This window comes from Neodiprion fabricii, chromosome 1 (assembly GCF_021155785.1).
Source record: "Neodiprion fabricii isolate iyNeoFabr1 chromosome 1, iyNeoFabr1.1, whole genome shotgun sequence".
Classification (NCBI taxonomy): Eukaryota; Metazoa; Arthropoda; class Insecta; order Hymenoptera; family Diprionidae; genus Neodiprion; species Neodiprion fabricii.
In genome coordinates this window covers 39,244,162-39,258,242 of record NC_060239.1, presented here as the reverse complement: position 1 = coordinate 39,258,242, position 14,081 = coordinate 39,244,162, and the positions used below count along the sequence as shown (strand labels likewise).

Genomic DNA, 14,081 nt, shown 5'->3' with positions numbered 1-14,081 from the left:
ATAGACACACGAACGTTATAATACGCGTATAATTTCTCTGCGTCGATTGTCTCACTCGCGCGGTAGCAGCGATAAGATGAGATTTATATCCAAGATTATGTTCCAATTTTGCAACAATCGCGGCAATCGCATCTCGGAATAAAAGCGAATAACTCTAAACCACATCCACAACGGAGAGAAAAAAAAAAACCCAATCGCATGCTTTTATAATTAAATAGCAACAAAATCAGGTTGAGTGAAAATACCCGGCAGCAGATTCTTATAACTTATTCTTATACCTCCGTTTGACCACAGAATTCAGCAGAAAAAGAGAATGAAATTAATTTTTATCGTCAATATAATTTATGCAATATAATGCGGTGAGTAGACTGGAACTTGCCATTAATAAAATATTACAAAAAAAAAAAAAGAAAAAAAAATGATTCAGTGCATAGATCTCTTCCCCTCTTTGTTTACCCATCATCCCCTGTCGATCTCTTTTCGTACAAAAAAAGGGTCATCGTGTGTAAATGAGTGTGCAAATACTCCACGTAACACAAAGCACAAAGCTATATGTTGACACCCGAAATTATTGACTCACCCTACGCGCAAATATTGTAACCGTGAAAAGACCGATTTAGAAATTACCAGAATGATCAATCAACGCATGAAACGTGTCATCGGTAATCTATACCTCATTCTGTTGTCCACGATCACGATTACGGATGTATATGGGACCCATAGTTGTGGGTGAAAAAAATTTCGTTGCAAAAAACGTGACGAAACAAATGTTTAAAAACTGTCTCAACAAAGTAAGAGTAATCGCATCGTTTTAGTATTTTTTTCACCGAGAAATCCAAATTTTTTGTTCAATTCCGATGACCAACAGCTCGTCTCGTTCCTAAACGAATTAAACTTGGTTAAATTTTTGTACGGATTATTTTCATCTAAAATCCTTTATTAAATTTAGATAAATTCCTGCATCAAAGTCGAACGAATATCGATCCTTCGGTAAAGATTTCAACCATCTGGAACACTTCCATCACGACGAATATTCATTTCTCATAGATGAGCTACAATCATCTTGATGGGATTATGGAAATATCGTAGATTTCCCTCGAAAACTTATCTCCGATAAGTTATTTGCTCGTTTTAGCATTATATACGTACCTGCGGGTTTCCATCAAGTGTTTACACTTTGATGCCGAGGTGGAGGTAGAAGGTTCGGCAATATGGGTCTCGGTTCGATCAGGATTTGACTGGCCTACTTCTTCCCAGCTTCCGTCGGCCATCAATCTTTCAATATAACTTCGGCGGAGAAGTTTTCAAAGTCGATACTAGACTACCCGCTTTGCGGTTTTTAACCGTAAAACGTTAGACCCACCTTTACTTCCTAATCTCTCCACACCCTCGCACATCGATGCCCTCGACACGGATTATCTTCTGGCTTCGCTCTGTTTACACACCCTTCTATATTCCATCTATATTTTATACCTCTGTATACCTGTATACTTTTTTTACGACGCTTTTCGTCGGTTTTAACAGACATTAAAGCCCGGAATTGGACAACGAAACGCGACATTAACTTAGAAGGAAGGAATTTGCGCGAATTTCGTTTATTACGTCTCTAATTCTTATACGTAAGGAATTCTTTCGGTACACAATTATTTGACTGATCATAAATTTATGGATTTATGGACAGGAATACCGAATTAGGTATGGCAGGAATTTTTGCACTGCATTGTTCGTTTAACATCTGTAAAATTATATAATAAATTTTATGTGGTACGTGTTTAGAATGAGGTGAGTTTTATTTCGAACTTGCCGTTGGCTTTGGTGAATCTTTAAAGAGTTTTAAAATTGGAAAAAAACCTGTGCGACATTATTTATTTATTTCTTTATTTTTATTCTCACCGTTAAAAGTTTGCGTAAGAACCTCGAGTTACAATTTTCGAAGAATTGTGTGATTTGGCTTTTAGAAGTTATTTAATTCGCTTAGTCTGTGGTAAATGGCGGTGCTGATTAGGCTACGAGTTTCGGGCGGTAGAAAACTTTCAAGATGTTTACCTTTTTGCCTAACGCGCCTCAGGCTTTTCAGCGATATTTAACCAAGCAAACTTACGAGGAAGAAAATTTACTTGGGAAATAATTTTGTGTATTCAACGGATCGTCAACAATTAAAAAAAAAAAAAAAAATTAATTCAGACGCTCCCAACTTTGCGCAAGACCCAAAACGGTAATATGTAATTGAAAACGAATGGAGATAGTCAGAAATTTCATTCACCCGTATAAATCGCGACGTTCCTCGTTGCATGCGCGTATAATGCATTAATCAAACGTTTTCTTACGTGACACAGTGCAGGAAATCGACTGATGGAAATCGATGTAGAAGAAGCGTTGTTAATAAGAAGGTCAAGCGGAGTTTATAGCTATACCTACCCGGTAATGTATAATTTCGTTGACCCAGTTGCGAGATATCTAGAGTGTATTTACGTATGTGTGTATATGTATACCTACGTATCGTAATCTTCACATGTATATATGTATACCCACCCCGCGAGTTTATTCAAAATGTACGCCTCTCATTATACGAATGCAGGGGTGGCTAATTCAACCTGTTCATGTATCCTTCGGAATTTCTATGCGCCGTCGATCCGCAATTCCGCGTTTTATTATTGAGCTGTGGATGAACTTTATGCTATACATACATACTTATGTATAATATATATATATATATATATATACCTTATACCTTATACCGTTAATTTATTTCTGCACTTTGTAATTCGATAACATTATATACCTGTACGTATACGTCATCGGATCTTCTTATAGAGGCTTCACTATGTATATACACACACTCACATATATAGATATTTATATGCATATAGGTATTTATATGTATGTACAGGCTCGTTAAACGTGCGGGCTGATCGCGAATATAATGTATAGGTATATACACATAGAACGTTCCTGCGAATCGAGTCGTGCCTTATATTTTATTTCTCCATGCCAGGCTCTTTTACTATGCGATACGCTGCATTATTGTAACCGTAATCAGGTATGTATTATATTATTATCTATGGGGCATACCGCGAGAAATCGTTTCCACGAGTAAACGGTTGACCGTGACATTTTTTAATTTCACCAAGGATTTTTCCTACGTCAGTGCGAACTCTGAAAAGCTTTCGAGAAAAATTTGCAAATTTTTTTAATCACTCGACTTTGGTAGCCGGTGATTTTTTGAAACGTGAAAAAAAATATTTGGTTTCCGAAATGAAACATTTTCACGCAAGATTCAAAGTGGGAAGTCGTTTCTTTCTATTTGTTTGATTAGTTGTTTCTATTCTTTTAATAGTTTTTTCTATTTTCGTACCTGTTAAAAATCTATGATGAAATTTTGATAAAAATCGCAAGTGTGTTTTAGAACTGGAGAAACAATTCAAAAAATCAGTAATCAAATCGGAGATGCGGTATGTACTGTAATAGATTTTTAACAGGTATGAAACAAATTTTTTTTTTTTCCTGTTTCACAAAAATCAATCTGGGTGTTTTTGAGATGGGTTCAAAAAATCAACCCTAGATTCATGTACGATCGAAAACAGGTTCAATTCTCTATCCTGATGCTGATTTACTTCACGCTCGGTAATTTTTTATCGAAATATCTTTGATTTTCAGCGTATAGCTAGCTCTATGTATAAATAGACTTGGCGTGGTTTTATTTTGTTGTTGTTAACGTACAGTCGATTACGTATACGTATTAGTCTAGGGGAATTTGTTCGACCGTGGAAAAGTCCCGGGTTCCATAAAATTGATGAAAGTCGGAAAACCTCTCGGGAGCTTCACGCCAAATGTGATTCCGGAGCCTATAACACGCCGAAGCTCCGATCTCTCGCGCACCTCCGAAGACCAGCCATTAAATTTCATGATGCTGAATTTTTGACCAGCTGAAATACAATTTCGCACATCACCTCGACTTTACCTGCACTCCATATACGAGTTATGTGAACGTTGATGTAGGTGAGCTTGTATACCTCTATGTTATATATCAATGTATGCGAATCTGCACCTGGCGACGGTAACGAGGTCGGCCTGAATGGATGTGGAACGGGATTTTTGTAATTTTTAAAAGAGCATTTGAAACATTTAATTAAGTGTGCGAAGCACGCTCACGTGAAAATGAATTCGTAAAATTATCGTTTTTGCACATTAATTGGCTGTTGTACGTAGAGATAAAAACTTTGGATATACGTAACGGTTTTTATCGACAATATTTGTTTTTCACTTGTTCGTTTTTAGTCGTTTTTTCTATTACTAACTATATATCAGAGTTACTGTAAAACTTTGACAATTCAAGTTGATTTTTTTTACTGCTTTTACTTTTTATGGAGGTTGGCGAGAAGAAAATCAATGTTTTGTTTTTCACTTGATCATGAGATAGTCTCGCGATGAGCGAATCAACGTATTTGTATGCTACAGCAATTTACCTGAATAAAAGAAAAAAATTTAAGATTATAAGAAAGAGCTTAGATATCGATTTCTGACTTTAAACCAACGTAAAATTATTAAATATCTCGTGTATTCAAGCGATTTCAATCCAAAACCGCCAACTATTTTTTTGAGAACACATTATCACAATTCACTAAAATTTTATAATTCATAATTTCTTTCGATCAGTCAATCCAATGTTGCAATTTTTTGATCGTAATACAAACTTGAAAAATGACAAATCAAAGGTTTGTAACGTGACTTTTGTGCGCAATTCGAATGTTTTCTCTTTCTTGTGTATTCTTACAAAAATCACGACAGCTGTAAATACGTAAGGCCGCTTCTGCGTACAGATTCCAATACCGACATCTTACCGACATTTTTAGTCACTTCACAGCTCGGAGACAAACCCTTTATTTCCGGTTGAGGTCATCCTCACATTGGTCTACTTTATCGATGATATCCATGATGTACGTGGGACCAGCCTGATATATCTACTGATAGCTGACGAGAACGTAAATTTGAAAAATACTCACAATCAGTACGCCACCTCCCAAAAATCGTTACATAATTTATTGTCCTCCGCAGACTCGTAACCTGTTCCATGCTTTCTTTACTTTCGACCCATTGAAACTAGCTGCGAAAACTTCTCAACAAAGACTTACATCCCAACAGCCGACGGATCTCCGCTCAATGTGGTATAATAATAATTTGAGGGTCACGCCGGTACTGGAAAAGAGGTATAATAATTATGCGAGTTAGCTTGCCATCGTCCAAAGAAAATACCAAGTTTAGTTTCTTTGGTTGCGACGTACAATCAGGCTGAAGTTTGTAACGTCCTTGTAACAACGCATCTTTAGAAATAGCCGTTATTTTGTAACTTTAGGATTACCCGGAATTTAGTAAACCCTTAATAAATTATCAACAAACTAATTTTTTCAACTTCATCTTCTTCGATTATTCCAAGGGTTCAAAAACATGATTTTTTGTTTCAACGTTTCGATACGTTAACGTTACTAACTTCGCAGCATCGCAATGCACGCACATCTACAGAGTGTAGGTACGCACACAGCTACACGATAAGAGTTTGGAGGGTCGGCCGATTGCCGGAAACTGTTCCGACACTATAGTACATTTGAGATTGGGGATCCTCGGATAAATCGCAGATCGATACCTCGATTCGTTCAACCCTCGCTCTCGAAAGCTTTATCAGACTGATTTTACCGACCTGGGCAGTATTCTCCGGATCATTTCGTCCGGTAATCGATAAAACAGGTGTTTGCACACATGTATCGCACATCCACACATGACCCTATACCTACTATGTAGTTACGTACCTATATCAGCTCCGGGTTTTCGCGTAAGATTTCACCAAGCTTGCCGGATTATTGCAGATCCCGCGAATATACTTTCAAAATCCTGCACAGAGTTTCGCCCCCATTTGTTTTGGACATTCGTATAATTGTTTTATTCTGAGTCAACGCGCACTCTTGGACTCTTCAGCTCCGTTCACCCTTGTTGAAAACAGCTCGCTCGATATTCATCGGTTAAGGAATATTAAACAATCTGTAAGAGGAGTATGTGCAGGGGTGACGGAGCGTTATGAATAAACCCGCCTGATTATATTATCCTGTATTATGTATTATTATTATCCTTGTTATTGTCCTCGCTGTTTATTATTAATAAAGGGTTCGAGATTCTCTCCCGCTATGCTAAGCGACTCTTGTCATTGGTAATTTTTCGTTCGAATGGTTTCACTCGCCCGTATTCTAAAAGCGACGAAATTTTTACCTCGTAAGTTGTTACGTTACGTTACGTTATAGGAAACGTCCGGTGAAACTTGTGATGACGGTTCTCTTGAAGGATAAATTCCCGTCTGGTTCTTGGGTAAATAAGTCTGAAGGGTGCCCTGGGGACAGACGACGAGGATGGGTTAGAGGGGGCGACATCAGGATGCATAACCTAGCTGTCCATGGAATATGGAATCTCAAAGTTAGCAGAATTGCGATCCCATTAACGGCCAATTTTCCGTCATCCTGCCTTAATTTCCGACCCTGCTGATCGCATCCCACGGCGACTGGAGCTACGGGACGTTGAATTAAACTGGGCTTTCACGAGTCGTTAAATAAAGTGGGGAAAAAAGAAAGAAGAAGACAATAATTTAGAGAGAAGTGTGAGAGGATGGGGGAAAATCGAATAGGCTAGGAAAAATCCATTCATCACATCTTCGGTATGATTAATCATATTGTAGTGTTGGAGCATCTGATATTTTCGATACTTTTTATTGTCATCAACTACTTTGGTACACGTTCGGAGTACACAAAGCTGACGACTAACAATAAGAGGGAATATTCATCTATCTACTTGGATGTAACGTCCAAGTATTCATTCGTCTAGGTAAATCCATTCGTTCTAGTGTCTAACTATACGTTGCGTTGATCCGTTTATTTGTATCTATATTCACGCAATAATGTCTAACTACTTCATTGGCATGTATGTTTGTAAATAAGCACTAACAATTCATTGACCTCACATCCAAGATCCGTCCGCTGGCATGTCTAGCTATGTATATGGCTACCTAGATATGTAGACCTATTTGCAAAACTTGTCTCCACGAAGCAGTTACACCGACATTCACGTTCCATTACTAATCGGGCCCCTGTGTGTAATTTGAACTTTACCTTTGAGGGTAGACGGCGTTGGCATCTATAAGCTACGTGTTGCGTACTGGGAAGAATTCACCTTCGTGCTGGGCGTAATTATATTCCGCAGGATCGAAGTAGCTGCATCTTTTATGAGGTGGGCTGGTGATTCAGGTGAAGGTCTCCGGGGCAAGGTTCGCTGAGTATAAGGTCTTCCAAAGATATATATATATATATATATGTAGTATGGCCGTCCAGATATGCGGCGCCAACGAAAGCCGTATACCACCGTCTCACATACGTTTGTTGTCCATTTCACGTGCCTTATATTTGTTATTAATTAACGCGTCTGCTCCGCACGAATTCAGGCCAGAACTACGCAGCGCCCTTCATTAACCATGCCAGACCAACGGCACACACAACGTACGCATACCCATACTCCGTTTTAACACTGTACTGACATACCCCGAGTGTTATGTGCATTATACGCCGTTTGGTATTTGCATACAAGATTACACCGTACATTTAATTACAGTAACTCAAGGCAGGCGTCCCGTTTACCCCAACAACCACTTATTCTCAAGGTTTCTCATATCAACGTCGGCGGGTGCTCAGCTATAGAACGTACCGCGAAAGAAGTTATGGACAGTAATTTGAAAACCGCGATCTGTATTTAACATCGCTCTTTCTAATAAAACAAAAAAAAAAAATGAGGCAACTTTTCCCGCGCTTATAACACCTGCAGCAACAATTCCTGACATCGTCTCGGTTATTCAAACGTAAGAAAATAATTCTACGACGTCTTACCGCCCCGTCAAAGGACCAAGATCCCGAAAATGGAAATACGGTGTCAATAAGTCGCCGCCCCTTTGACCTCGGCCGGTCGCATTTCGCTCGGAATATGTATGTGGCCAGAAACGGTGGGTGTGGCATCAACTGCGTGATCGTTGGAAGCCAAAACGTGTAAAGCCTGAACAAGCACCGATTGATACCCTACTCGATCGGGTAGTTTCCGTTAATGAGACCCCGTTGAACGTTCAGCAATGGAACATTAGCAGTCCTGGAGTAGCTCTGTATGACGGCCGATCTCCCGTCGAGAGTCATGAACTGCCGGATTCACCACAGAGGTGAAACTCCACTGCGGTATCTAGGTTTAATGAATGTCTGCAATTACAGGCTAGTATACAATGGAATACAGAGTAGAACGGAATAGAAACAAATGGAACGGAATAGGAGTTGCATTAGCCGTAACATCCCCTAATTGAGAACATTATGCAAACGCGTGATAGAATGGTTTAATATTAGGGTGAAACATGCGTATTTTTGCTCCAGCACTAGCTATTCTCAAGCTTAAAAAGGAGCGTGCTGATGCGACGGGTCGAAAAGTGGCTGATTTTCGCGATTTTTTATTTTTTCAAGTGGTTAAAATATGCTGATCGGTCTGATTTTTTTCAATCTGAGAACAAAGCACTTGTAAATAACGGAAAACAAATTTTTAAAGGTTCATTTTTATATTCTTTATATTTATTATATAAGGTTGAAAATAAGTTTGAAAAAACGGAGTCTAAAATGGAGTCATTATTTTTTAATATCCTTACCGGTATAGCGGTAGGACATTGTTTGGACCTCAGTTGCACTTCTCAAGTGTTCGTTTCGTTTATGACATTGTTCCGAGTGAACTGTATAAACGTGGTATATCCTCAAGGGACTGCGTAGATGTCCTACCTTTGTTTGGAAAATATCGAGATTGAAGGAAATCGAACAGTGTATAATTAGAAACCCACCCTTATACCTACGTCGACGAAGCCGCCAGATAACCTTGGAGTGAAATAAATATCTGCGCGGTGAAGGAAGTGCTCATGGTGTGGCCTAATTAGTCCTAATTCCAGTGGAATTTCGGGATGTTACATGCCTAAGCCTGCTAAGTACAAAGGAGCGGATTCCGTTGCGTGGTCCGGAGGAAGAAGAAGGGACGAACAGGAAAGGAGAACGAGGATTCGGTCCTTGATGAAATGGGGTTTCAGTTAGTGACGTTAATTACGTAAGACATTTGTATGAGGCAAGTTTATAAGATTTTCTGGGATACAGTCAACAAATCAAAGTAAAACTTACTCACTATACATTTTGTATATAGGTATACGATACACAGGTGATATAAGAGCTTGAAATCATATTCTCCCGTGTAAAACACATTTATTTTTACGGATCTCAATTCGAAAATTCACTGTGAGGCTAATTTTAATTAAAAAACAAACTACGTTGAATTTGCTCATCACTCCACTCGAAACTTATACAATGGAAGAGTCATGAGCAAGAATAAACGGTACGATGTCCTCGATTTTTCTCCATATAGCAGTACACATACCTGGTACTTTCGTATAGTGGAAATTTTTTTTAATCAAAATTAATCTCGCAGTGAATTTTTGAATCGAGATACGTAAAAATGCATATTTATGAAAGGGGAATCTTTGAGACCTTACCGGCATGGATTAATTCATTCTAAAAATCTCGGTCTTGGGTCGAAACGAATTATTTTCAATTTCTTGCCTATAAACCGTAGGGCTTTGTTTTTTATTTAACGACCAGCCTGCAACACAGTGACGTTTCTCGTTGTCAGTGTTTCGTCACATATGAGGAATAGAAGCCTGCAACTTCAAACGGAGCGCGCAGACACAAAACGCTCCTCGGGCGTCACTCGCAGCTTTATTAGGCGACAGTTGAGCCGGTCCTTGGAGCTCACAATCAGTTTCGGTTGGAATTTTCCTCTCGTCTGACTAAAGTCGAGTAGGCAGTAGGCACGGTATCCGTCCTCGGCGACCCGGGCCGAGTATCGACGAGTCGGAGGAGGAGGAGGAGGATAACGCCCGCCCGGGTCCTAGATTTGACCTGCGGCGAACTGCCAGGACCAGGAAGGCGATCGGCCTCAGGGGTCATCGCGGCCTCCGGACGCACGGCGACGCAAACCGGGCCCAGTTTTCCGCTCCGAAACCGCCCAGCAGCGCCGGTTTTGCGCGTAATAACGAAGCCCGATTTGTCTGGCTAGCGACCCTCTCCCTCCCTCTCCCTCTCTCTCTCTCTCTCTCTCTCTTTGTGTACAAACGCTGGATACAGGAGGAGACGCAGACTCCGCTGTATCGATTTACCCTCTCGCCGGTTAGGCGGCGGCGGCGGCGTCGCGGTTCAGACGGAGACCAGGAACGACGTGCCGGGTCTCGGCCTCCCTGCCTCCCTGCCTCCATGGGTGTAACTACGTCGCGTACGCCCCTGAATTTCACGGACTCCGTGACTTTGCGTTATAAAAAATTGATGCCTCCACGATACAGAGCTCTCTGTATAACGTACACTGAGAAAAATTTCATTTGTTACAGTGACTAGAAAAATTCGACAAAACATTATCGTTAAAAAAACTGCTTGAGTATTGTTGGAATTACGAAAAACGAGGTACACGAAACCATTTTACGTACGAGTTTCCTGCCGATTTCCGATTTTCCAGATTTTCCTAACAGCTGGACACCTCGTATAGTAAGATGAGTTTCTTTTTACAATAACGGTTTAAATCTTGTTGGCATTATTATACGGGAAATTGTGATTATACAAGCAACTGTTTAATCTGATTACAGTCAACTACAATACATTATTTGGTTATTGCAAGAAGTGTATGAAGCTGTTTCTTTGGCTGGATGTATAATTTCAATTCAATAAGATCTTAAAATCTATTCATCGTTGCACGAAAAGCAAAACAGCGCAATAGTTACAGGACAATATATGTATAGTACGAGTTACACCTACGAAACTCATTTTCATTTTATGCCTAGAATTAGATTTATCGTTAATTTATTTATCAGTAAAAGGATAAGGTCATTTATTGATAAAAATAAAGATATTATAGAACTATATTGTAACCATAACTTTTATGAAAAATTTCTCTCAATGTATGTGTTATGACATACAGAAAAGACTTGTTGACTTCGCCAAATATGGCGGTCAGTTATCGCGAAACAAATATATTTTCATTGCACAGAAAAATGTTTGGAAAAATAATATAATTTGCGTTATCAAGGTAAACTATACGTTTATCTCAATTAACAATCGCTGATCCACCATGTTTGGTTAATTCAATATATTTTTTTCTCAGACGAACATTCCTTGAGGCTGGAAGCCTCCCCCGAAGTGTCTGTATTTGCATATATTTAGTCCCGAAAATTTCTCTTAATTTAGCGAACTCGGAGGAGAAATTAAATATGCCATAAACGCAATTAAAGATAACGCGTTGTACTAATTATTATAAAATACGGAGTTTCGGAACGAATTCAAACTGTCCTAAAGTTGTGCTGAAATATTGTTTACGACTATCCTAAAACCCGACAGAAAAAGTCAAATATACCGCACCAAGGGCTGTGAAATGAAAAACAAATCGTCGACGGGGAGAAACGTTCGTTTGCAGTGATATTTACCAGCCAAAGGAAAGAAGACAAAAGAAATATGCTGGTATGAAAAACGTTGGAGAGGGAGGGTATAAAAAAAAAAAGAAAAAAAAAACACACAGAGAGTGAGAAATTCTTTGACAATTATCGGTCATGTAGTACAAGATGTTTATTATCATCCGTGAGCAGTCGTGACTTTCAAAATAGCAGCGGCACCATCTTATATATGTATATTAGAGGGGAAAACCGACAAAAGGGTGTATAATTACTCCCCGAGTTTGAGACGTTGATAATAATAATCTTAACAGCAAACGTCTTAATTATTTGTGGAAAAGTAAACGCGGACTTGGTCTAAAACAACTTGCCTCGTTGCAAGAATGAAAGAGAGAGAGAGAGGGAGGGAGCTCTCCTCTCCCAACACCCGCATCTTTACGTAAGGATAGGTAGGGCAAGATGATTTATACAACGTAGGAATAGTTTCACTCCAGAGTTGAACAACATCAGCGTTAAAGCTCGAGCCTAACGATAAGTCAATAATATTATTCTTCGAGTCTGGATAATTAGGATCACTAACATCGGTAGTTAATTCGAGTGCCCAGCCGTAAATTATACCTTTCACAAGCCCACAGTCGTCCCCTACCTCTGAACGATTAACACGTTTTTGTCAATACTTCCCGAAGGGAAAAGGGGCTGCCCCCCAAAATTCTCCCTTAATTAACTCCGGACGCGAAGGGGTTTGTTTTTTGTTATCCTATCAGCATTCACCGCAATTAAATATTTGCTAGTTAATACGTCGGTCTGAAGATTGGAGACGTAACTGATTTGCGGAATAGAATGGGTTCCAAATCGAGGATTGCACGTGTGACGTACATATTGGGCTGATTTTAATTCCCTCAAGCTGTAACAGACCTAAAAACGAGTTACGCCTAACCATTTTGCGCTATTATCGATCCTTTTTTATGTATTGCAACGCAAAATCATTTTGTGAGGTTTACTCTACTTTTTTAGTTAAATAAGGCTTTAGCGTCAAATTATTCTTGCACAAGCATCAAATTTTCGCAACAGTTGCAAGAAAATATAGCAACAGTGATCGTAACGGGAAAGAATAGTAACGGATACCAGACTTTCCGGTAACAGCTAGAAAACTAATTTTCATCTTTTACCTAGAACTATATTTTTCGATTATGGTAAAAAATGAAAATAGTCAAGGACGGAGCGTTAACCGGAACTAAAAATTTCTCTCAGTGAGCTCCGAAAATTCGTGTTGACCGATGTAACGTAGATTCGAGGACTCGAGTTACTCGCCTCGGTTTTCTCGGGCAGTAAGTCCGCAACATAGGTATAGGATACGGAGCCGCGTCTCGCGCTAGATTGGCTCTAGGTCGTCGGCAGGGTTCCGGGGTGGAACACATGGTCGAACGAACCCCATGAAGAGGCGCCGAGGATTTCGCAGGTCGCTCGCAGCAAGGCACATGACGTCACCTTCACCCCGTCACGTAAGCAACCAGCGAGCAGGAGAGCCGAGCTGCGTTACGTAAGAGCCGAGGGTGCAACCACCGACTGCCCCAGTTTCCTCCCATTCCGTCTCGTCCTCCTCGAGGGTCTTCTCTTCCCTCTTCCTCTTCCTCTACTCCCTTTTCTCATCCGCAGTAGGTCCGGAAGTTGCCGTTTCGCGAACGCCTTCCAGCCGAGGTGACTAATTGGGGGCGGGGGGGGGAGGAGGTTTCTTTAAGGAACTTTTCTGGAGACAGACGGACAGACGGACAGACACTCTAGGATATATTCTGAACGCGAGCAGCCACCGGCGCAATCTTCGGGTACACGTAATGAAATAAAATTTAAACACTCGCTGAGAGCGGAATTAATTATCAGGATTGTAGATTGATCCTTTCCTCATCAATTCAATTCGGTAAAAGCCGTGCCGTGCAGACGAGCTTTTTATACATACAGAGAAGAGACGAGGTATATACGTATCTCTGTGTCTCCGACGCGACGGCACTGTTATACCTATACTTGTAACGTATATCTTTACTCCCTCTTTTTATCCTAACCCAGTTTTGTTACAACAGTTGACTTACAGTGCTTTCAAGTCACGCTACGTAAAAGTGTAAGACGAAAATCTCTGATGTAAGGGTTTTCCGGTACCTATGGAAAATATTTCTCTTGTTTCCGGATACCTTGACCAAGTAAACAGAGATATGTTGTCCGGGAAATTAAATCAACATAAATAAAAGGTAAATACAATGCCATCCGCTGAGTTAAGGACAACTTTTACACGATTGATTACGAATTTTTTTTTTTTTTTTTTTTTTAACTTCGGTTCGCACAATTTTCAGTAAAAATGACAACAGAAGAATTTCGTGACCTAGAAAATGTGATTCCGTGACATTGAATTACCGGAAATAAACTAGTAGTGAGCAATTAATAAACTGCTAACTTTCTCCGCTTGCACCGTGCGCGAGCTGCTGCCAAATTTCTGTACATGTGTGATTAAATAATCGGTATACTTTGAAAAATGTACCCGCGGAAAAAGGATTTCTCGTTAGAA

The 14,081-nt window shown here is 39.9% G+C and overlaps 1 protein-coding gene across 3 annotated transcripts in view; it reads left to right on the top strand.

The window, feature by feature from the left end:
* LOC124182801 (solute carrier family 12 member 4) overlaps positions 1–14,081 on the top strand; it is a 72,987-nt gene that overhangs the window by 21,950 nt on the left and 36,956 nt on the right. The gene's annotated exons all lie outside the window — the stretch shown is intronic.